This window comes from Felis catus, chromosome C2 (genome assembly GCF_018350175.1).
Source record: "Felis catus isolate Fca126 chromosome C2, F.catus_Fca126_mat1.0, whole genome shotgun sequence".
In the NCBI taxonomy this organism is placed as follows: Eukaryota; Metazoa; Chordata; class Mammalia; order Carnivora; family Felidae; genus Felis; species Felis catus.
In genome coordinates this window covers 74340504-74364186 of record NC_058376.1, presented here as the reverse complement: position 1 = coordinate 74364186, position 23683 = coordinate 74340504, and the positions used below count along the sequence as shown (strand labels likewise).

The 23683-nt window shown below is 51.7% G+C and overlaps 1 long non-coding RNA gene across 5 annotated transcripts; it reads right to left on the bottom strand.

Annotated features, from left to right (window-relative positions):
• Positions 1-2036: 2036 nt before the first annotated feature.
• On the bottom strand, positions 2037-22085 carry LOC109503503. 5 transcript variants are annotated; one of them, XR_002745299.2, is made up of 6 exons: positions 20211-22084; positions 18128-18222; positions 17007-17131; positions 14648-15400; positions 5797-5921; positions 2037-3828 (listed from the first exon to the last, which is right to left on the bottom strand). It is a non-coding gene; the product is annotated as an uncharacterized LOC109503503 (long non-coding RNA). The 5 variants fall into 5 exon arrangements; XR_002745302.2 differs by lacking the exon at positions 2037-3828 and having other exon boundaries at positions 5070-5921; positions 14648-14917; positions 15301-15400; XR_002745303.2 differs by lacking the exon at positions 5797-5921 and having other exon boundaries at positions 20211-22085.
• Between the last annotated feature and the right edge of the window lie 1598 nt (positions 22086-23683).

The window sequence follows — 23683 nt, the reverse complement described above, 5'->3', positions numbered from 1 at the left end:
TTCCTTTTGCCTTTCTATATTTTATTCACACACCCTTTCCCATAACAAAACTCGCTGGTCAGTGCCTAGTATCTCCCCACCCCTCCCACCTTCCTTAACTTCCTTCTGTCCCGCTCTCTCTACTGTAAAACGGGCTCATTCCAAAGTCCTCTTTAATTGCCTTGATGCCCAGAGTTAATGTTTCTTCAATCTTCTTGCTCATTTGACTTTCCTTCTGGCCTAGTCATTGTGCCCCAAGACAAGTACCGTACTTTCCTATCTCCATGCCTTTGCTCACACATCTTTCTTCACACTTTGCCCATCCTTCCAAACTCAGCTCAAATGCCAGCTCTCCGTGAAGCCTTCGCTGATGTCCTCGGCTCGAAGGGATGTCTCCCTCCATCCGAGCCCCACAACGCGTTTCCAAATCTCCTTGTTAATAACACTCGTCCCTGTGTCCCATGTAGCATGTGGATGAGTGAGATGGACAGACGGGCAGACGGGTGAGTTGGTGGGTAGATGGATATATGGATGCATGGATGCATGGAATATGTATGAATTTTTGAGTGGAGAGACAAAGAGCAGGCCGGCAGCATTTCCCAGAGCTTTGGGACGTGGTCATATCTGGACGTCTGTATCGCATTAGTATATTTTCTGATTCAGTGGTCATTCAACAGCTTCTGTGCCTTGTCTACCTACCAACAATCTAGTTCTGATCTCAGGAAAACACATTGGGAATATTCAATTCAGACTGAACCCCAAGTCTTATGCAGTCAATATTTGCAGATGACAAAGGCCCAGATATATTTTAATGTGTCCCTAACCTGAAGCCTGACGAGTTTTTACTGGCATTCTAAAGTGGCTGTCAATACATGCCTTGTTCCTGCTTTTTGGGCTGCAGCTGAATCTTTGGGCCCCACGGCAAGCAGTGCAACTGCTCATTTTTCAGATGAGGAAACCAAGGTTTCCTCAAGGGAACATGGCTTGCACAAGATCAGATGTAAAGTAAGACCAAAACTCTGCCTTGACTCCCAGCCTCTCACTCCATTCTTTATACCTTACAAGCTAAAGCCAGTGGGCTGGCTTATCTGTTCTAGGTATGTTTCAAACCTTGATAAAAAGCATGAAGATTTGGAAAGAAAATCCAAGACTTCTCTAAAGAGTTGTAAGATTTCTCACTATGGACTCTTTTTGTGTTTAACACCATTGGATTTGGGGCCTTAGCTTTCCAAGGTTCCGTTTGTACGATGAAAAGAAAAATGCTATGCCCCTGACTGCTTCCTAAGAGCTGCGGAGGATTCCAGATTTATGTTTGCGCAGGTCGCTCCAATGACAAGGAAAATGAAGGTTTGGAGACCTGCATGCTGTAGGCTCTGAATTTTCTTAGTCAAAAGTCTCACATCCATTAGGACATGGCAGCATTTTGAAGACCTCCTCTGTTATCAGTCCAGTAAGTGACGATTTCTCTGCTCTGGGAATATAATCCCTTTCCATAGGTTTTACTGAAGAACAAAGTATTCAGGTAAGCCTCTGTGCACCACTCATTTTTCTGAGTTATCTAGAGAAGGCTCTGGCTTCTCTAATCCCCAAATAGAAGCTGACAACCCTTTCCAGGAATTTCTAAAACTTTGATCCAAAGTTTTCAGAAACACCAACGGTTCTACTTTGGTATTTATGATATGATTTCTTGGTGACCGTGACTCAAAGCCTCAGCTCCCCTCCTTTAAAACACACTACTATCGGGGCACCTGGGTGGCGCAGTCGGTTGGGCGTCCGACTTCAGCCAGGTCACGATCTCGCGGTCCGGGAGTTCGAGCCCCGCGTCGGGCTCTGGGCTGATGGCTCAGAGCCTGGAGCCTGTTTCCGATTCTGTGTCCCCCTCTCTCTCTGCCCCTCTCCCGTTCATGCTCTGTCTCTCTCTGTCCCAAAAATAAATAAATGTTGAAAAAAAAAATTAAAAAAAAAAAAAACACACTACTATCTGCCTCAAAACCCTGCACGAAGCGCAAAGGGCACAAACTGCTCTGTGCCTCGTAAATACAGCCAGTGACTACACGTGGGCATGAACATTTCTCTTTAATTGTCATTTTCTCCCGGAAAGCCCAGAGATAATAGGAAGAAAGTGGGAGAGGAGCCAGAGAATGGGGGCATCAGGAGAGGGTGTTGCTGCGGGAAGCTGACCCCCCCCCCCCCCAAGTGCGCAAGCAGCAATTATCACTGGTCAGCCAACCCGAAACGCGTCCTGCCTTTACGAATTTTCAATCAATACCCCAAATGCCAGAAGTTTCTTTTCAAATTTAAAAAAAAAAAAAAAGGGAGGAAGGAAGAAAGGAAGAACTCCAAACAGTGGACAAAAACCAGGCGCCATGGCCCCCACTCCAGCTTGTGAAGCGGCGACAATGGTGAGAAACCAATGCCCAGAAGCACAAGGCGGCTTTCAGACACCTCTTGACCTTGTCACTTCCTGGGTAATTAAGAGGCACTACAGTTCCGTGTCACTGTCAGGGGCTGAATGTATATCGATAGATAGATATATATGTTCTTAAAAAGATTCTTTTTCTACAGCCTTGGTCAGGATCCCGCCAAAGAAAAGGGGGGAAAAGAAAGGCATTTTGTCCAGAGTGCAGTGAAAGGAAGCATGAAAGCAGAAAACCTAAATTTTTCAGCACAGTCTGCTCCTGACATGGGAAAATGGCGCAGACAAGAATAGATGGCTTGTTCGCTGTTGTTTTTTCCCTTCCTTCCCTTGACAGAGTATCTCTGTGAATGTGCCGCAGGCGGCAGGGCCCTCGTCCGGCTCTGTGTTCTTCTTCGGATACCTTAAAAAGCAATAATGTAAACCCTTAGTTCTCCAAGATAGGCTGCATCCTTTCCTTCTTTGGGCCTCAGTTGCCACAAATGAGGGAGACTGGAGTAAACCCTCTTCGGGGCCTTTTCCGGGGCTGACATTTGCCGAGACTGTGAGAAATGGTTTCTGTCTTCTGACCCTGCCAAGGATACAGAGGAACACAGAATTCTGGGAGAGCAGGCATGGGCCTCTCCCCATATGCCTGTCAAACACCAGCTACCGAGGCCACTCAGAACCTTAGGGAGTCTTGCGGCAAGGACCCCTCGAGAAGGTTGGCCCAACCCACTGGAGAGCAAAGCCCTAAAGACACTTTGCCAGCTCTGAGTCTGATGGTTCTTTGGCACGTCTGTGCTCTTTCCCAGTGGCTCTGGTCTGGGGGGCCCCACCGAGAGGGCTGGTGACAGTCTGCTCCGTCATTGGACACGGGTGGCATCTCCATCGTGGACCGTGAGCTCCCGGGCCCTCGGCCCTCACGGATTATCTCTGGATCCCTCTCAGCACCGAACCCGGTGCTCAGCATGTGGGAGGTGCTCTGTGGATGTATTAAGCCAACATCTGGATTTAAAGACACAGGGGAAGCAGGAAGCATGTTGATGTTGGATGCAGAGCAGTGAATCACTTCCACGTAAAACCGAGGTTTTTATTTCAGCAAAACTGGTCACTTCGCCAAATTCTAGGCAGCTGGTTTTATGGCCGGAGGACAAGAATCTGTGTCTGTCATCTCTCTATGCCCACTACTAACAGTGACCAGGTATACAAGCCACTACACTTTGAGGGATGTTGCAGGCGAATGATGTGGCCCACGGAGGCTTTCGTCTTTGGTGTCCCTTGGCATGGGGTTTGGCTATATCGTGACTGCCCTGGTGTCAGTGGGGTCCTGCAGTGAGTGACATTCTCTGCATGCTGTCCTGACGGCATTACACAAGCGTGGGCTCCCAGCCGGCCGAAAAATACCGTGGAAGTTGCATTGGCTGCCCCACCGAAGATGTCCCCTTTTCTTCCTGGAATATCAAAAGGATGCATGTAGTAGTAAATGTAAAAGGAATTACATTTACCCGGAAGAAAAGTACAATACAATGTACTATGGTAATAATATGTTACGATATAACTCAGATGAAGCTTGTCTAGACGATCTCTCCAACTCATCAGGTAGGTGCTGTGTTTTATTTTTTTTTTTAATTTTTTTTTCAACGTTTATTTATTTTTGGGACAGAGAGAGACAGAGCATGAACGGGGGAGGGGCAGAGAGAGAGGGAGACACAGAATCGGAAACAGGCTCCAGGCTCCGAGCCATCAGCCCAGAGCCCGACGCGGGGCTCGAACTCACGGACCGCGAGATCGTGACCTGGCTGAAGTCGGACGCTTAACCGACTGCGCCACCCAGGCGCCCCGAGGTGCTGTGTTTTAAAGCGTTCTGGCTGAAATGGAGAAAAGCGGGCCTCCAGACAACTGGTTGCCTTCACAACCCCACCCGAGGGGAGGGCACCGGGTCAAGTGTGATCTGTCCCAAGCAAGGGCAGCCTCTCCCCAGGTACCAAAAGATCATTATCACTTTCGCTACGTGGGATCTCGGCTATGTTTTCTTCTGGCCAGCCTAAAGCCCTTTGCATTTGTTCTGACAGAGGTTTGAGAGGCAAGATGGACAATATCACCAGCCCAGGGAGAGCGGGGCACAGAAAGGCCAAGCTGATGAAACCCGTAACAGTGAAGGTGGGACTGGGCCTGTAAGGTATTACCGTCAACACTAACAGCTCGAGTCCTCAAAAAATTATGTGAGGAGACACCAAAGAGGGGGGGTCATTTAAGAAGACCAGACGTAGCTAACTCTTTAAAAAATAAAACGCTAAGAACAAATGGCAACAAAGCAACTTTCTGTACCAAAGCTATCCAACAGAACATTCGGGGCTGATGGGACCGTTCTATTCTGCGCTGCCCAATGTGGTAGCAGCTCGCCACACGAGGTTAGCACCCACGTGAAATGCGGATGATGTGACTGAAAAACTGAAATTAAAATTGTATTGCCTCTGGGGCGCCTGGGTGGCTCAGTGGGTTAAGCGTCCGACTTCGGGTCAGATCATGATCTCACGGTCCTTGGGCTCGAGCCCCGCGTCAGGTTCTGTGCTGACAGCTGAAAGCCTACAGCCCGCTTCGGATTCTGTGTCTCCCTCTCTCTCTGCCCCTCCCCTGCTCACGCTCTGTCTCTTTCTCTCTCAAAAATAAATACACATGAAAAAAATTTAAATAGTGAAAATAAATTGCACTGCATTTAATTAACTGAAACAAATGTAAATGCATATGTGTCTGGCAGTTACCATTTGGACATTTGGACAGCACAACTCTACACTCACATGCATCATCTGAAAACATGACAAAACTTCAAGTTCTTGGGGACTTGTAAAGCCTCGAAAGGCCTGAATAAGACAATAAACAAACCAACCAACAGGAGGAAGAGGCTTCTCAGCTGTCACTTGGTGTCCACGTGGGACTGTATCTTCTAAGCCGAGGCGGGTGGGCCAGAGTTGGTGACGGGGACGGAGCTGCCCTGAGCCCGCAGGCGGTGGCACGCCCGCCCCTGGACACCTCTGCCCCCTTCCCGCAGCCCCCAGCCATCCTGGCGATGATGACAAGACACAGGTTGTCTGGGGGCAGCAGCAAGTCCATCAGTCCGGAAGCTCCCAGAGGGCAGGGACTGGGTCTCAGCCACCACTGAATACCTCTCTCCAGCTCCCCAGGCCCGTAACATGGCTGGCACTCAGAAGAGAGTTGTTTTGAACAGAATTCTCAATATTTGTTACAGAGGTTGTCACGATTACAGGATGGGCTGTGGACTGAATGTTTGTGTCCCCGCATAAATCATACGTCGAAACTCTAATCCCCAGTGTGATGGTTACTCGAAGGTGGGGCCTTTGAGAGGTTAAGTAGGTTTAAATGAGGTCATGAGGGTAGAGCCCCCATGATAGGATCGGTACCCTTATAAGGAGGACATCTCTCTCTGCCATGTGAGGACACAGCCTTCAAATCAAGAGGAGGGTTCCCGACGGACAGCGATCTGGATTTGCTGGCACCTTGATCTTGGTCTTCCCAGCCCTGAAGACTGTGAGAAATAGATGTTTATGGTTTAAGCCACCCGGTCAATGGCATTTTTTTATCGCAGCCCAAGGGGGGGCTGAGACGGGGTTTGGGGGAAAAGCAGCTTTTGGCATCAGTTTTTTCATAGGCACTCATTAAAAATAAAAACAAAACCAACCAGACCAAAAGAAACATTACCAGGCCCCTCCCATGGGAACTATGAAGCCAAGAAAGAAGATTCCCTGCTCTAGAAAGGACCCTGCCAATGAGACATGACCAAGCACAGGAGTAATTATGACCCCAGGCATAAAGCGACTGGTTTCATCTGAGCCACACTGATGGAGACTTTGGGCCCCACCAAGACAAGAGGGATACATTACTGCCAAAATGGGGGAGGGGAGCAGAAGGGGGCAGCTTCCTGGAGAAAGTGGTATCCGGGCCAGGTGTAGAGGGATATAATGGATGTGCTTGTGCAGGAGACTGGGATGGGAGCATAGAACAGAGGCTACAAGGCGGGGGGTGGGTGGATGGGGGGCCCTAGAGACTAGTCTAGCCCTTTGTGCAGCAGTGCTATGCAGGGAGGCCCGAAACTCTGCTCTGGCAAGGTAAGGGGTCCCCTTGGAGCTCTGGCTAAAAACCGTAAGGAACTGGGGTATTTGGAATTTCTAGCTGCTAGGCTCACTACCGCTGAAATGGATCCCCACCCCAAGCCCCACCTCTTTCGCAATGAGAGAGGGTGGACAGCTGAACAACCAGTGTGGCCTCCCAAGTGGCCGTGGGAAGGGGCTGGGTTGTCTGCTGCCCCCACTCTCTTCCTCCTGCTGTGAAATCCGCATCAGCTGGAGATGCCCAAGAGATCCGTTTCCATCTGTTCTGGGCATGGTTGGTAGGAAAGCCGCAGATCCAAGAGGCAGCTTGGCCTATCAGCATGACAGAGGCAGCCTCGGGTGGGGGTAGGGAAGGAGCCCACTGCAGAGACATGCTCAGCCAGCCCTGGGAACAGCTGCCCAGCCGTGGGGCCGGGAGGCTCCCAGCTTCCCAGCCGCCCACAAATCCCCCATTTTGTAGCCTGCTTGCTAAGGGTGTCAGTAAGTTCATCAGAAGCACATCTGCCCGGAATGATAGCAAACGTGGGCACGTTCTAAGGGAAGGCCATGAGAGTTAGGGGACTCGGGTGACCACACCAGCAGGGCCTGTGGTATCCCCAAGAGCCTGGAAACAACCCCTGCAGATTTCATCCGTCTCTAACTGGACCAGGAAGTATCCTCAGCCAAGACCCCAGGCAGGCTCATCTACAGCTGTGCTGCTCTCGGCATGTCCCAGGGTGCCCTACCACCCGCTACTCTGGCCCTCGCGAGCCCCTCGCGGCTCTGTGAGGCTGGGCTGGGGACATACTTCTGAGCAAATACTAGATGAACAGCTGTTCTTTTCAGCATATGGTCTCAGCAGTTTCCTCCAAAGGCAGGGCTGGAAACAAAAGTTCCCATCCAGGTATTCATTCTGGCGATGATCCCAGGGGGCAGGAGTGAGATCCAGTTGAGAGGGAAACAAGGAAGAAGGGAGACATACAAGGATGCATTCCTGAGGCGGCTTCCACCTGGCACGCTTCCTGGGGAACTCCTGAAAAGCCTTGTGGAAAGCATCTCAGAACTGCCCACCCAAGCACTGAAAGGGGAAAGCACTTATCGCTATGTTCCTGTGCCCCCGCGGTCATGGGCAGTCCCGTGCGGTTCCAGGTTACACACTGGTAAATGTCAATGCTACAGAGCAGACAGTCCCGGGACAGGGAGTGAGAGGTTCGTGAGGCGGCCCAGAGGGAAGTGCAGTCAGAGCATCTCCACGACAGTGCTCAAAGCCCCTGGCACCTGCGGGCTGCACTAGAGCCGGAGCAAGAGGGGGTTTCCGGAAAGCCTGGGAGAGTTATGTCTGCCTCCACCATGTCTGTCCCTGAGTCCAAGGCACAGGCTAAACCCTCCTGAGGCCTGCTCCTGGCTAAGATGCTGTATTAGTTTCCAATTCTCTGATGGCACTGGCGCTCAGAAGTCTGACATGGGTCTCACTGGGTGAAAATCAGGGTTTTGACGAGGTTGTGTCCTTTCTGGAAGCTCTAGGAGACCATCTGTTTTCTTGCTTTTTCCAGCTTCTAGACCGGGGGTGGGGTGGGGTGGGGTCTGTTGGTCCCTTGGTCTTGGTCTGTGGTCCCTTCCTCCATCCTCAAAGCCAGCAGTGGCCAAGCAAGTTTTCCTCACATCACATCACATCATATCACTCTGACACAGTCTTCCTTGCCTCCCTCTTCCCCATTGAAAGGACCCCTGTGGGGAGCCTGGGTGGCTCAGTCAGTTGGGCGTCTGACTTCAGCTCAGGTCATGATCTCACGGTCTGTGGGTTCGAGCCCTGCATCGGCTCTGTGCTGACAGCTCAGAGCCTGGAGCCTGCTTCAGATTCTGTGTCTCCCTCTCTCTCTGACCCTCCCCCATTCATCCTCTGTCTCTCTGTTGTCTCAAAAATAAATAAACATTAAAAAAAGAAAAGGATCCCTGTGATTACACTGGGGGCCCCTTGGATAAGCCAAGACAATTTCCCCATCTCAAGGTCAGTTGATGAGCAACCTTAATTCCCCTTCACCTGTAACATAGCATATCCACAGATTCCAGAGATGAGGTGGTGAATGCCTTTGAGGGACCATTTTCCCACCTACCCCAGATACTATTTCATCTGTTCCTGAAAAGAAGAGTCCAGGGCACTTCTGCAGTTAATTGGGGTGGACCTGTCTGGTCCACAGAGCCAGAAAGGAAGAACCTGCCTGTCCCCGAGGCTGCCCCTATGACCCCCACATTTTGCCGGCACAGCCGCCTACTTTGCCAACGACAACTAAACCCAACAAAGTCAGGAGACAGATGACGCAGAGGCCCCAAGGTGACCCAGACATCATAGAAAGGGCCTGAACTTCACAGACAAATGGACTCAGCTCTGATCCCAACCTAGGAAAGACTGCTCAACCTTTCCAAGCTTCCAGATCCCCAGCTACAGAGCAGGGCCAAAGCCCCAGGGGACTGTCAGGATTGGAGATCACTTTTCCAATCTCTACAAAATAGCTGTTGAAGAATTACTATTCTTCAGACCAGCTCTCTCTAGGCCCTAGGGCTATACCAGGGACAAGACCAAGTCCTGACCCCCATCAAGCTTACGTTACACCCTAGACGATGCCTGGAACATAGTAGTTGCTCAGTAAATTGAAGGCATCATTAGGGCTTTCAAGGCAGTAATTCTCAAAGAAGTAACTCTACTCTTTAGTTATTTACTGATTTATAACATACAAAATATAAGCATAACCATTCCCTCATTTGATTCTAAAAACAACCCAGAGAGATAGATAGCAGGCCACTCCATGGTTCCTCTTGCGGCCTTGGTGAGACTTGTACCCAATCCAAGCACCCCCATCCATGCAGAGTGGGTTACCCCTGCCCTGTTTCCATAATTTCATTAGGCAAAAGGCCAGGAGAAGGAGAAACTGAAGCCTAAAAGACTTAGAATTGTTCTCTAGAGCTCCGGGTGCAATAAAATATCTTAAAGCCATTTTCTCACCTGCTGTAAATGGTTGAACCATATTTGGGGGTTGGGGTGGGGTGGGGAATGTTTGCACCTCTCTTCGTGCATTCGGCCCAGGCTGCCTTGCGCTAACATGCATGTTTTCTTGTCTCTCTCTCCCACAGAGCTGTGAACTCATCACCTAGGGGTGGCAAGGTCTCAATGAAGGGCTTTGCAATTATTTAGTAGCCCAGAGGAAGCATTTGCTCAGTCTGCCCCCTCTCCCATCCCCCAGGTCTCAGCAGAAGCCTCAGGTGACGACTGCATGCATGACCGATTTCTATGTCTCTATGTTACACTCGGGTTGTCAGGCACGAGCTTCCGCTCCTGGAGGGAGCACGCAGGCTAGCCTCCCACGGGCAGAGCAAAGGCAAGGATGTTCCTGAGCCTGCATCTAGCTTCGCTCTGTACCCTCACCCCCAGTTCCTGAAAGGTAAGCTTCCCCCCAACAGAACGTGAGGGGGCCAGAAGGGATAGTCTGCAGCACAGGGCATAGAACGGTTGTCCCTTGTCTTTGGCTGATCTGGCGCGTGCCTCTGCCTCCGCTGCCTGCCCTTTCCCACACTCTGCTTGCTCCCTCCTTCAGTTGTCAGATCTCCCAGGCTCAGCAGGCAGTCTGCCATAATTCTCAAGAATAAAGAAAACATTTTAGGGTTTGACAAGCCCAACATTTGCATGTCTGTTTTCAGAGAAATACCCATCTGGGGGGATTAAGCCTTTTTTTTTTTCCTCCCTCCCCATCCGACCCAAAGTATGAAAACATTCTTGACATAGTTGCCTGAAAAAGGATTTCTAAAGAGAAAAATACCTCCCATACCCTGTGATTTCAGTGACTTGGTGTGAAAAGCACCCGAAAGAAAGGGGATGAAGTGGAGAACAGAAAGGAAAAAAAAATCTCTTTAGTCAAATAGCTTGTTAATCTTAAAGTAGGCAATGCATTAGCTTTCCTCTCTAGTCTCAGGAAATACACATGTTGGTGTGTATTTCATCCCCAAGCAGCACCTCTTCACCGAGGAGCAGGGCCTGTGCACCCATAGGCCCAAGGCACCAATACTATGGGGGAAAGGCAGAAACCCAAGGCCCAGAGTCCAGAGCCACTGAGCAGAAGGGGGGGGGGGGCGCAGAGAGCACTTTTTGGGGTATGCACCTCCCTCTTGGAGGGGTTCTCATCTTAAAGCAAATTTGTGGGTGGGATTCCCAGAAAAAGGCCAAGTAGGGCGACTCATCCTAAATCATTAAAGATTTTAGCTGAAGATGATTTGCACAAAATCCAACTGCACTCAATCAGGTCGGGAAGCCAGTGAACTTCTGATGTGATGAACTTGGCTGCCATTGCCCCGAGGAAGGCAGAGTTGTGCCCAAGAAAGTGATGGAGGACTGAGCAGCTGGCTGGTCCAGGTAATGTAGCAAAAGGCAACTTTAAGGTTTTGGAGGTGAAGGGAACGTGACATTGTCCAAGATAAGAACCACCCACCCATCCATTCATTCAACAACGGAACGTCTGCATTGGGCACAGCACTGGTTAAATGTTGATGCCTTTCAACCTCAAGAGGGCACATGGGCTCATGAAGCCCTGGAAAGGAAATATGTTGGGAAGAAAGGAAAATTTAGAGAACCCTCCCCATCCCAATGAGTTGATTGCCTGTGGAAGGGCCAGGGCAAGTGTCCCAATACAAACCCCAGAGACAGGGCCCAGCACATGTTGCTGGAGACAGGTGGCCCAACACACACACGGGATGCTCAGAGATTTCCTGTGGCCTGAGTTCCAAATGGCACAGGCTGAGGTGGCACATCTCGTGTGCCAGTCAGGAGAGCAGTTTCTAAATGAAGCCGAAGAAGAGAGACCAGCAGGAAAGGACCCCCCCCTTCTCCAAGGAGTCGGGGAGCTCCGAGGGAGTGCTCAACCTGGTGGAGGAGGAGAGGAGGGGGACCCATGCCAGGACACAATGTCCAGAGTGGAGGAGCTCTGGTCAAGATTTGGGGGACAGGGCCAGGTGAAGCCAGGGCGTGAGGCCCCTTGGGGACATAGGCTGGGCAGTAATGGTCCAGGCATGCCCTCGGGGGCCACCACAAAGCGTGGTTGCCTAACCACCACTAGAAAACAGAGGGCTGGGCGCTCCAGCCTGCAAGGGGTCAGTGAAGAAAGAAAGGGGGTGGAGTGAGGTAGGGTGGGCTGTGAAGCCAGACGCCTTGCTTTAGAGGAGAAGTATTCCCTCCAGTCCCCAGAAATCCTAGAATCTGCAGCAAGCTGCCTAAGATAAGTAGGGTGAGAAGCCAGGAGGCCGTCCGTCTGGGATGCATAGCAAAAGAACACTCCCCACCGCCACGTCATGCCTTCTCCCAGGAATAGATTAATTTCAAAACTTTTTCCTAGGTACACAGTATATCATACAAAATGATGTATCCAGCCATCCTGCCTCAGATTCCACTCTGGGATTTCTCCATGAGCATTTGGCTTTCCCACTGCAGGACGGAAGAGGAGGTTGGAGAAGTTTGCTTACAGGGACAACAACCCAGGGACACGTGCTCTAGGAGACACTGGAGCCTGGCGTCTGGGTAGGACATCTGACCCTCTTCGGCCCCCCCTTAAAAGAAAGCATGGAGACCCAAAGGCATTCGAGCAGAGGGCAGAGAGGCTAAAGCCCCCTCCACACCCAGCCCATCCATCTCGCTGCCACCCCAGCCCCTACTCAGCCACCCAGTTCTTCTCAGTGCTGAACTGATTAGTCATTCATAACGCTTAAGTCATTAATTGAGGAAGGAAGCCACGCTACGGGCCTTGAATCACACTGGATCCAGGGGAGAGCAAGGCCAAACTTGCCTGACTGGGTTCGATATTGCATTACTGAGATCAGCGCAGCAAGGGAGAGGTTCACAGGTTACCAAGCCCCGAGGAGCCCACCCACAGCCGCAGCCTTGGCTGACCGTCGATGGGGAGCTCTGCTGCTTCTGGGGTGTGGGGAGACTCAAGGGTTCAGAGACAGGTTGGAAGGACACCAGATCGGCCCGGTGTCCCCCTTGACAGATGGTGAAACTGAGGCCCAAGGAGGCAGGCACTGGCTGCAAGTCAAATACCAAATGTAATATAGATGGGATAGAACTCTCATATCTTAGTCCTGTGGCCCCAGCAATTTCCACCGCACCAGACTACTCCTAGGCAATCGTAATATTAAGGCTTGGATGGTAAGGGGCGATGTGAATGGCAACATAACAAAATAACAAAAACAACCCAGTGTCCATCAGTAGGCAAGTAGCTTTAAAAAATGAAATGGGGGTGCCTGGGTGGCTCAGTCAGTTGAGCTTCCGACGTTGGCTCAGGTCATGATCTCATGGCTCGTGGGTTCGAGCCCTGCGTTGGGCTCTGTGCTGACAGCTCAGAGCCTGGAGCCTGCTTCGGATTCTGTCTCTGTCTCTCTCTGCCCCTCCCCTGCTCGTGCTCTCTCTCTCTCTCTCTCTCTCTCTCAAAAATAAATAAACAGGGGCGCCTGGGTGGTGCAGTCGGTTAAGCGTCCAACTTCAGCCAGGTCACGATCTCGCAGTCCGTGAGTTCGAGCCCCGCGTCAGGCTCTGGGCTGATGGCCCAGAGCCTGGAGCCTGTTTCCGATTCTGTGTCTCCCTCTCTCTCTGCCCCTCCCCCGTTCATGCTCTGTCTCTCTCTGTCCCAAAAATAAATAAACGTTGAAAAAAAATAAATTAAAAAAATAAATAAATAAACATTAATTTTTTTTGTAATGAGATGTAGGTTAAGTAAAATGAAATGTGAATCAGCCATATAGAAAGATTGGCATGACTCTCTATGTTCTGGTATGGATCGATCTCCCTGATAGAGTTTTATAAGCAAGAGAGGACGACCTAGTACCTATAGTATGCTGCCATTTTGGAAGAAGGGAAGCACACACACACACACACACACACACACACACATATACCTGTGTGTGCTCTTGACTTTGCATAAACCACCTCAAGGATGCATGGAAAACTGACAGCAGTGGTTGTGTCTGGGAGAAGCCCTCAGGGGCAGAGTATAGAGAACAAGAGGGGACGGGCTTACTTTTTACTCTTCTTTCTTACAACTCGGATTATCTACTATTGGCCTGTGTGATCAAACTGAAATCTAAAATACGCACCTCGCCCGAGACTCAGAGTCAGCAATCCTGACTAGCTACAGTGGGTACTAGTCTCGGAACCTATAAGCATGTAAGCTGAAAAGGCAATGGACTGATGACCAGAAAAATGAGTGAATGAAACAAAATGTTGTCTGAACCCCAAGGTAGCAATTAGATATATGGCGTCACGTGTTGGACGAGACAAGGAACATATCACAGTATTAAGAGCCAGAAGAAAGTATCAAGATTATGATGGGCAGCCTCTCATTGGGCAGAGTGGTGGGAGTCTGAGAACCTGGGTTCGAGTCATTGGTCACCTAAAATCTCAGAAACCTCAGTTTCCTCATCTGCAAAATGGGAATGGTAATATCTCCTTCCTGGAATTTTCGTGCAGATCAAACGGGATCGTGGATGGGAAAGAACTTGGCAATGTGTAATGTATAGAACGGGCTGGGGGACTATGGCGAGCCCTGTCCCCCTGTACCCCTCCTCTCCACCTGCAGGTCTGAATGCTTTCCCCAGCCTCAGGCACTTTCAGCACCTCAGTGCCCAGTGCCTCAGTTTCTACGTGCTCAGGAAAAGCTCTAAAGGAGTCTCCTTGGGGCGTCTTCTACCCTCTCCCCTCAGGCAACAAAGGCCGCAGACACAATTTGCCTGAGGTCACAAAGGGACAGCCCCAGGAAGAGAATGGCTTCATTCCTTCACATCTTAAAAGATTTCATTCTTTGTAAGTGGTCTGCTCACACGTAGAGAACTTGAGAGGAGTCACACATCTTGAGCTGAATCAGCGACCTCCTCATTATTTACCCACCAGCCTCCCCCGGGATTGAGTGACATTTCAGGGACAGCAAAGCTCTCAGGAAAAGTGCCCTCGCATGTGGCCGCAGGAAGCAAATCCCCCTCCAGCTCCCCCCACTCCAGGATGAGGGAACAGGGGCTGTCGGGGCCAGATCTGGTGGGCACACGGTGAGAAGCGAACCCCTGGGTTAGGACCAAGGCTGTGGAGAAGCCAGAAGGAAAGAAGCACGCGTCACAAAACCTCCCCCACAGCTACCTGGAAAGGGGGCTCCAGGCACCTCTGGTATCCTCTTCCCACCTGCCAAGGCGCTGCCGTCCACACCATCGGTCGAGCCTCGGGGAAGCCCAAACGTGGTTCCCGTCTTGTGGATGGGGAAACTGAGGCTCAGAGAGAAGAAGAGAACCTCTGTCTAGGTTTACAGCCAAAGTCTCCCCCCTCCGTTCCAGCTGTTTCCATCTATCCCTGTGGAGAATGGTGCTTGGAAAGAATGGGACACCCATCACTTGGGATGCAAATAGTTGTTGTCTGAAAGGAAGAAGAAAGCAGGGCAGTGCTGTGGAGACATGAGGACCCGCACGGAAACACACTTGCTCGTTCCGGGCCACCGATCAGGTGCTATTTCTGGCTACTAATTATGCACAGGGGCCAGCAGAGGCCCGATTTCTGTGGCTGGCTGCACGCTGCGCCCTGGCGCTTACACCCACTCCTAATTTTCACGGCTTCGCCCCGCCCGCCCCCACCTACTGTATTTCCCCCTCCTTCGTCACCACCGCAGACTCCTTCCCCAGGCACGGGCCGGGCTCACCGCTCCTACCACCTGGGCATGTCTGTGCGAGGAAGGAGCTTTCTAGAGTCCTCCCATCTTGCGTGAATGTGCTCGCTCGTTCATTAATTCGTCAAATACGCACCAAACACTGATAGGCCGGACACCCCACCAGAATCCTTGCATGACTCGACGTAATCACGCAGACTTTGGGATGTCTTTCGTAGACAGCCAGAGAGAAAACGCTGTTGCAAAAAAAAAAAAAAAAAAAAAAGCTACAATGCAATGATAACAGGATAACAGGAAAAAGCTTGAGTTTTTGTTAATGCATTATTATTTATTAATTATGTTCCTCTGTCTTAAATCTTCCCTCGGTCACCAGAGTGGGATCAATAAATGGCAACATTTTCCCATCTGATGATTTTAAATGAGATTACAAAGACATAGAGTTTTAATTTCACATGCATTGGTTTCTGGGTCTTGGGTCTCTTTCCCCCCCCCCAAAGCAGATAAATGAGGTTCTAAACTTAGGATAATAAGGCTTAACAGTGAGGCGCTTTTTAAAAAGTGAATCATTTCTCAGTTCTCCTTTGCTAATCTCTCTTGGTAACATTAATTATGAGTTTGTGCAGCGTGCCCCAAGGCGAGCTCGGCTTTCCCAGGACAATTAAAGTTACTTAATTATTAAAAACTGTGTGTGCTGCTTCCCAGAGAGAAAGAGGCAGCCGGGCCCGGCTCCCAGAGCCCCCCACAGGAGTGACCGGACACTCTGTGGGAACTCGGCTCCTTTCCCTCACCATTGTAATTCTTTCAATATAATCTATGAAAACCCCCTCGCTGACCCCTGATAGCAGTAGGACATGTCGCCCCACACCCTGAAAGTGGCTAGAAGGGGAGAAGGAGGGGTGCCGTGGCCCAGCTGCATTCGCAGCAGACATTCCCAAGAGTGCTACTAATTTGTAACAGCCTTTTTGTTCTGGACGGGGCTTTGGTTGTGGTGCTGGGTCTGCCACCGACACCCCAGGGAGACTTGGGGCAAGGTCACTCCTGCAATTCTGAGTCTTGGATTCATAGTCCCAGGCACCCTTCCATCTCTAGGGGGCCTCCAGGTCCTGATTCTTTGATGAGGCTAACACTTAACCTGGAAAGGGAAACTCCCATTTTTCATTCCACTTCCTATCCTCGTTCATTCGTTCATTCATTCATTCACTCAGCAAGCATCTGCCCTGCGCTGGGCGCTGTTTTAGCTCAGGGATAGAGAAGAGAGGCAACATTCTCAAATCCTGCCCACCATCTTGCGCACAGAAGGAAATGGAGACTGAGAAGGCAGGAGGCTGGTTCTGGGGCTCCCCAGAAAGTCACACCGAGGCAGGCGAGAACCCAGTCCTCCTGACCCCTGCCCCGGGGAGCTTTCAACACCCTGCTGCCAGCCATCTGCTTCCACTCCTTAGCTCCCTCCCCTTCTGATCTATTTAGCTCCTTCCCACCCCCAGCCCCCTCCCGGGGCTCCAAGTCTCCAAGGAAGCATAGCCCCTTAGAAACATCCTGGCCACCTATAAATGTGAGCCATCTATATAATTTTACATACGCTAGTAGCCACATTGTTAAAAAAAAACCCACTTAACCAAGATAATTTTTAAAAATCATATTTTAAACTTGTGATAAATATAGACATGTATTTACTGATAAGATATTTGACACTTTAAAAAAATTAAATCTTCAAAATTCACTGAGGATTTGACAGTTACAGTACATCCCAGTCTGGCTAGCCATGTTTCAAATGCCCAAGAGCCACCTGTGGCCAGTGGTTACTAGCCTGAGCAAGCAGCACAGGAGTAAGGTTCCTCTCACCTGTAACTTTCCATCAGTCCTCAATACTCAGGACAATCCAGGAAGAAAAGTGTGTGATTCATGCACACGGCATGACAGGGGAAGTCTGGAGCACGGGGTCCCCAGGACACCGACCCCGCGGAACACTACATAACCGAGAAAGTAAAATACACATCGTTAAGTGCAAAGAGCAAGATAGAAACAGTGTATGTGGAATTCTGCCCCTGCAGGGCACCTGCATATCTCCTTGTATGTGCATCAACTATCTCTAGAAGGATTCCTAAGAACCAAAACCTTCCCAAAGGAGAACTGGATGGATGGAGGACGGGGCGCAAGGGGGACGTTTGCCGCCCGTATGCCCACACTTTTGGATTTTGAAATATGTGGATGCGTGACCCATTCAAAACCTAAACTCAGAACTCTTCAGTTAGCGGGCACACTGTGGGCACAGGAGGCCTGCCAGCACGACGCTTGCTCCCAGTCCCCAGGGCAGTGCACCAGCAGGGGAGCAAATACAGGTCTCTGCTGTCCCTGCTGCTCCACAATAGGAAGAGGGAGGCTTGGCAGAGGCCCAGGGCAGGAAGACATGATATCAAGTGACTTTAAAGGGCTCTTTTGTTTCCGGAAAGGCAGCGGTTTCCCCTCTGCATCCCTGCCCCCCTCTCGGAGCCTGCTGTCTCTGGGATCCCTCCACCACCTGCTACCAGAGCATCATTTCTCCCCCCCGGAAGAGCCTCTGGGCTTGAGGTGGGGAGGGGAGGGAGGCACTGGCTGGGAAGGAGCGTCATCCTGTCTTCCCAAAGGATGTCATTCATTCCCAGATGTCATTTCCAGAGGCATGATGCCACCCTGCCAGCTGCCCTGTAAATCCTGGCATATGACACAGAGCAATGGAACAAGAGAGCAGAGCCTGAGCGTGGTCGCACCTGTGCGTGTGTCCACCTGTGCACATCCGGGGCCGCGCTCTGACACTCACTCACGCACTCATTCGGCCTTTTAACAAATACAAGCTGGGCATCTACTATACCCCAGTCTCTGTGCTAGAGCCTTGGGATCTGGCAGGGACGAGGCAGATGAGGTCCTGTCCTCAAGGAGCTTACCGTCCAGCAGCAGAAACAGGCATCAAATTGAAAATAACTCACTCGTAACTCTTGTGATAAGTACATGAAATCGGGGTTCACGGTCTAGTCTGGGAGGGCAGGGAAGGCTCACTCGAGAACTGGCACTTAAGTCGAGTCTAAAAAATAAATAAATCCAGAGGTGATGTCACAGGTGAGCCTTACGTGGATAGGGGCCCCACTATCAACTTGCTATGTCTTTGAATAAACCACCTCCCCTTTTCAAAGATGTTTTTATTTGAAAATAAATTTAAAACTTCAAAATATTGTCAAAATAGTCAAAACCACCTGTATGTTTTTAGCCAGGTGATTCACTATTAACATTTTACCCCATTTGCTTTATCAGTTGTTTCTTCTCTCCCTCTCTCTTTCCATCTCTCTCTCTCCCCCTCTGGCCCTCCTTCTCTCCCTCTCTTTCTTTCTCAACCATGTGACGGTACCTAACACACACTTTTGGTCCTTTAGGACCAAACACTTCGGGAGCCCACTCCCTTTCTGAGCTCAGCATGGGAAGATGGTCCCCTGTCCCCTCTCCTCCCAGGGCGTCACAGGGAACGAACCCGTGAAAGTCTGCGCGAGCAAATCTCAGGCACATGGAATAAAAATCATTACTATCCATTTGCTGAGCACCTCTTGGGACTTAGAAATGAGATTTAAAATGACTTCCCAGAGAGATGCCCAAGGTCTCAATTCCTCCAGGAGACAGCCTGCTCTTTAGCCAGCCCTGGAGGTTGGGATGGGGGCACGCGAGGGGAGGCGGGCAGCAGCGTCTGTCCACAGACCCTCTTCTCGGCCGGGTAGGCCTGAGCCCTGGGGAGGACATTTCTGGCTGACCAGCTCTCCCCACAGCTGAGGGGCAGCATCTCAAGGCAACAGACAACACTCGCCCACCCCCGGGGGAAAGCCTCCTTCTCCATGATGAAATGGAACAGAGCCAGCCCAGAAACCCTCTCCTGGCCGGTCAGCCCGGCATTCAGGAGCACAATAGCGTTGGTCCTCTCAGCGGGTTTTGAGAGCCATTCCCTTAATGAGAACGATAAATTCACAAGAAAAGGCCGGTTGCCAAGCGCAAGGAAGGAAAGTGCTGCCTGGGCCTCACCGGCCCCAGGGGACCACCCCTCCGAGCGTGGGACCTGCAGAATCAACAACCGGACAGGGACGAGACCCTGACTACTGAGTCATACGTCTGGGCTCAGAGCCTGGCACCGTGTACTTTTCAAAGCTTCCCAGGTAACCATCTGTCAGTTTAGCAACCGCTGGCCTAGCTACCCTCAGGTCCTTCCAGGGCCGAGGCACCCCCTCCCCCCCCATGGTGCGGCTGGGCAGGACCCTGAGCCGGCTGAAGGGCACACGTCGGCGGAGAAACTTCAGGCCCTGTGCTGGCGGCCCCTGCATCTGGGAAGGAAGCGGGTGCAAGGACGTCGTGCAGCGTCTCTCATCCTTGGTTTACCCAATCGTCGCTGATACAGGCCGCGTTCTACAAGCTCTCCCCGAGTGGGCGGCGAGAGGCAGAAGAAAATCAGTGAAGCAGCCAAGTTCTGCTCTGGCTGCCCTGATGAAAGCTGGCTGCTGGCGTGGGCCGCTCGCTGGAGCACAGCTGTGGGCAAGGCCAGGTGCGGTGGGGCGGCCTCTGGGTGAGCCAGCTGCCCGGCTCCTGACTCATTCAGCCCTCTCAGCAGCAGGCCCGGGCCTCCCCCTCTGGCTGCCCTGCAAGCTTCTCCCCTCCGCGTCCGCCCCTCCCCCAAACACCCTCTTCCCGCCCCCCCCCCCCCCCGCCCCCTCCCCTGCTCTGTATGGCCAGCTTATTTTCTTTTACTCTAGTTACCCACACCCCTCAACGGGGTCACCCTGCCCCACCCTGGGGGCTTCTTGAATTTCTAGGCAAACACTGGGACCCTGGGGCCCTGCAACCTTATCCCTCCCATCATTAAACACTGAGACTCCCCGGGGGCCAAAAACTGTGTCAGAGTGGGCCCCCACCTCCCCGTCCCCAGCACTCAGCACTGCCCTAGGCAGAGAGCAGGAACTCAGGACACGAGGGAGGGAGGAAGGAAGGAAGGAAGGCTGCAATAAATCTGCAATAAAATCCGGTTCTTAATTGACCCACCGCATCAGACCTCTCCCCAGGGCCTGTTCCAGGAAGGTTCTTTAGTCGAACCCAGTTCAGAGTGACTTCTTCTCCCGTTCCCGGTATTCCGGGACTTCTCTTGTGCGGGGACAGTGAGAACGAGGATGAGGCTGGGGACTAAATGGATTTTGCGAAGATTCACCAGATGTGGGAAGCCAGCCACACAGCCCGCAGAAGGGACAACTGACGGGAAGAATAGGCATCTCTGAATGTCCAAATCTGGCCTATTCTTCAAGACCTGGAGGCAAAAGCCACCTCCTCAATGAAGGTTTCCTGGATTTCTCCAACCGGAAGTGATCCCTCCCTCCTCTAAAACTGCACGGGCACATTATCCGTCCGTCTTTCACGGACCCTCTGCAGTTTTCCATCTTGTGAGACAAGCATTATTACACACGTGACAACCATTGTATCACACGTGGTGATATACAGGAACCAGTCAAGGCTTTGCAGTCAGGCTGCCCCAAGTTCAAATGCCACATCTCCCTCTCACTAGCCGTGCAAATGTGAAGGAGGAGCTTAACCCTTCTTATCCTCGGTTTCTTCGTCTATGAAATCAGAATAATAACTATGTGCCCTTTAGGACTTTCTTTTTCCTGCCTGCGTGGGGAGGCAACGTCACGTATGCAGCACCACATGACCTCCCACAGTCTGCCTCCTCTAACAGGGCGATGACGGGGGTTGGGGTCCTCAGGTCAGGTGTTTGCCACAGGAGATCGCATCTGGAGACTTCCCGTAAAGGGACCCTGGAGCATTCCTCAAGCTTCCTCACCACCCGCAAGGCACACCCCATCTGGGAGAAAAGCCTGAGGAAAGGGATCACGTGGAATTCATCTGTTTTCCAGTCCTGGAAACTCAGGGGCCGTTGCAGGGGGCTGCTTCGCCCAGCCAGGAATGACCTAGTTGAGGCTACACAGACCTCAACCCAGAACGTGGCTGAGACCTGACGTGGGCCGCCCCTGTCAGGTGCATGGGGCTGCGTCGCCTACCGAGTACTTTCACATCCAGTACCTGCTGCGGTCCAGATAGCAACCCGACGAAGTTGCCTACGCTGGAATCGTCATCGTCCTCATTTTAGAAAAAAAGAAACTGAGGCTCAGAGCAGACAGAGAAACGTTTCATCTCTACAGCATTCAGAGGAGGAAGATTCAGATGTTGATGTCAGGAACTTGCTCAGGTGTTTTGTTTTTTTTTTTTTTCCCTTTGCCTTCTGAAGGGGGGCCTGAGAGCTCCTTTGATGGCTTCACGTCACTTTAAGGACATCCTTTTTCCTCCTGCTGATTTGCACTCGTGATGAAACAGGCATATGGCGTGTTCACTCAAAAACTCCTCAAAGACTGCTCCTCCCCAGCTATAACAAAACAAAAAATAAAAGAAATAGAGAGGGAAGGAGGAAATGCCACCCCGGAAGCCAACACAGCACCCAGAAGAGGGAGGAGGCTTCTTCAGCGGCACCCAGTTGCCGGCCCCACTGACAGGGGCAGCGGAGGCACCAGGGGCCGTAAAAGTCGTGCCATGGGTGTTTGATCGGAGTTACTTTTGAGTGGGTTCAAGACGAGAGCAGGGAACTGGCAGGGGTCAAACCCAGAAAGGCAGGGCAACCGGAGCTGGGAGAGCAAGTGCCAGGTCAGGCGGAGTGAGAGTGGGTGTCGAGAATGAGCCCAGGAAACTTGAGGGCGGCGGGGCTCCCTCTTCTGTGGTGTCTGTGTGGGTCTGAGGGCAGGTGTGGTGGCCACAGGGGCCCTGCAGGGTGGGGCGTTCCTGGCTGCAGTTTCCTTTTCTGGCTGCTGCAGGGCTGACGCTGGGTTCCTTTGCTTGCCCCGGCTGACACTGAAATGGCTTTCGTGAACCGAAAGCCCTCCGAGTCTCCATCTCTAGACCAGTGGGACCTGGGTCACACCCAGTGGCGAGCAAACCAGCAAGCACAGCAGCTGTCTCTGCACTGTGTCCTCTGCTCCCCCTCCCCCCCAGTCCAGCAAGAAGGGCAGGTACTGATGGGGAAACTGAGGCGGGAAGCGGTAAATTACTTTCCCGAGTATCACAATTCCTACGTGGAGGAGTCCAGATTTGAATTTGCCTGGCTGCAAATCTCAGGCAAATTCTCCGCATGGTGCTGCTTCCCAAGCTTATGGCGAGGCTCCACCCATAGCAACAGCCCCCTAGGGTTGTCCTCTTACAAAGTTGGCCGCCTATGTGTCAACGGAGAACTAAAAGGGACCAGTGGTATGGGACACTTCTATCATCTCTTTCCTCTGCCCAAAGAGAATAAACACTAATACCGAGGGCAGTGGGGCAGAAAGCCATTTGCCCAAATGTCCTTGCCGGAGACAAACAGATAAACCTTTTTGCAAGCTTGGTTATATATTAACTCAGCACCCAAGGGCGCTGTCCCATACAAGCAAGACGGTGTCCCTGCCTTTACCTCTGAGCTGAGCAAAAGGAGCCCCAGCATCCAGCCACTCTCCCGCCATACTGAGGTGCCCCCAGGGCCCCCAACGCTGGGGTCCGTCCCCCTCCATCATGGAGTCGCATTCGGGCGACGCAGACGCACACAGCCAGTCCGGACAAGCAAAGAGAGTCAAGCCTCATGTCAAAGCTGAGAGTCTCCTTGGGGCGCCTGGGTGGCGCAGTCGTTTAAGCGTCCGACTTCAGCCAGGTCACGATCTCGCGGTCCGGGAGTTCGAGCCCCGAGTCAGGCTCTGGGCTGATGGCTCAGAGCCTGGAACCTGTTTCCGATTCTGTGTCTCCCTCTCTCTCTGCCCCTCCCCCGTTTATGCTCTGTCTCTCTCTGTCCCAAAAATAAATAAACATTGAAAAAAATAAAAAAATAAAAAATAAAAATAAAAAGCTGAGAGTCTCCTGACCCGGGAGAGCTCAGTCCACACCCTGTACCTGCTCTGCTCTGTGCCTACTTCTGCACGCACCCATACGGCGTCACCCACTCACTTCTGGTCTCACCCACCGTGAGCAGGCAGAGCCCAGCGGCATCGTTGGCTGCTTCGGGTGAGAGCCGCCTCTTCCGTATGTACCAGAGTCTCTGCTATCTCTACTCTGTCATCCGCTGGTGGCTGAGAGCCACATATGTCGTCCTGAGCCCGTGACTGCTGTTGCTGTGGACGCAGTGGGGTGGCAGAAGGGGAGCAGGGCGGTGATACGTGTCACTGGTGCTGCAGGAGGGCTTTGGCCATTTCCTAAACTGCTGACATCTCAATTCTCAGCATAGGTGCCAGCTTGCCCTCCCAACTGGGTCATAAAAAGAAAAGGCATGTATCTGGAAGCCTCCTTAACTAATCCCCCACTACTCCACGTGATGTTAAAATCTTAAGATGTAGGGGCCCCTGGGTGGCTCAGTAGGTTAAGCGACCGACTTCAACTCAGGTCATGATCTCATGGTTCGTGAGTTCGAGCCCCGCATTGGGCTCTGCTCTGACAGTGCACAGCCTGCTTGGGACGCT